The sequence below is a fragment of the Pteropus alecto genome, unplaced genomic scaffold (genome assembly GCF_000325575.1).
Source record: "Pteropus alecto unplaced genomic scaffold, ASM32557v1 scaffold185, whole genome shotgun sequence".
Lineage (NCBI taxonomy): Eukaryota > Metazoa > Chordata > Mammalia > Chiroptera > Pteropodidae > Pteropus > Pteropus alecto.
Window position 1 is genome coordinate 7706286 of NW_006438088.1, and position 1032 is coordinate 7707317.

Sequence of the window (1032 nt, forward strand, 5' to 3'; positions counted from 1 at the left end):
GCTTAAAGGGCATCGTACTGGCTTTGGCTTTTACTTTGAGGAAATGGGAAACCACTGGAGGGTTATCAGCATGAGTGATATGACCTAATGTACATTTTTGATGAGAAAACAGTGACTGCTGTGTTGAAAGTAGATGGAAGGTGGAAAGGGTGGAAGCAGGGAGATAAGTAAGAGATTATCTTAATTCAGGGGAGAGATGGTCGTGATTGAAGCAGGGTTATGGCCATAAAGATGATAACAAGTGGTTGGATCCTGAAGAGAGACCAGATAGGACTTGGTGTGGGGTCAGATGTTGGAAGGACAAGAAAGAGGGGAGTCAGGAATGACTGCAAAGTTTAGGTCTAAGTAATGAAAAGACTGGATTCACCATTTTGTACAATGGAGAAGACTGAAGGAGGAACCTCTTTGGAGGAGAATATTAAGAGATACGTTTTATACAGTTAAAAACATATATGTACATTAAATATGCCCAAGTATAGATGTCAATAGGCAGTTGGATATATGAATCTGAAGTTCAAGGGCTGAAGACATATACATAGACTGTGGATGGAGTGAGTAGAGACAGAGAAGAGATCCCAGGACTGAGTGCTAGGAGGCTCCCACAATGAGAGGCTCTCAGTTAAGATTCAATCCTTTGGATACAATAGAAAGTCCAAATGACAATATGGATTTAGAAGTGTCTGCGATAGGAGAGGATGATGTAAAAATCTCTAGACTAAAAGTCCTACTCTGACTCTGCTACTCTGTCGATGTGGAGACTTGGACAATTCAACCATTGTGAAGATGACTTTAGGCATTTGTTAACTAGAAATAAAAACACCTCCCCAGATTCCTTCTCTGGCACATTGTGAGGATCAAATGAGTTAATGTATGTGAAGGGTTTATGTACTGTGAAGTATTATATGAAGTAGGGTCTTTTTTAAATTGTCATAAGATTTCTTCCCATTCTGATATAAAGAAGTGGCATGAGAATTACAGAAATTGACAAGTTGTATTCAAAGCCTACGACGTGCTGGCAGGAAAAAAAAGAAG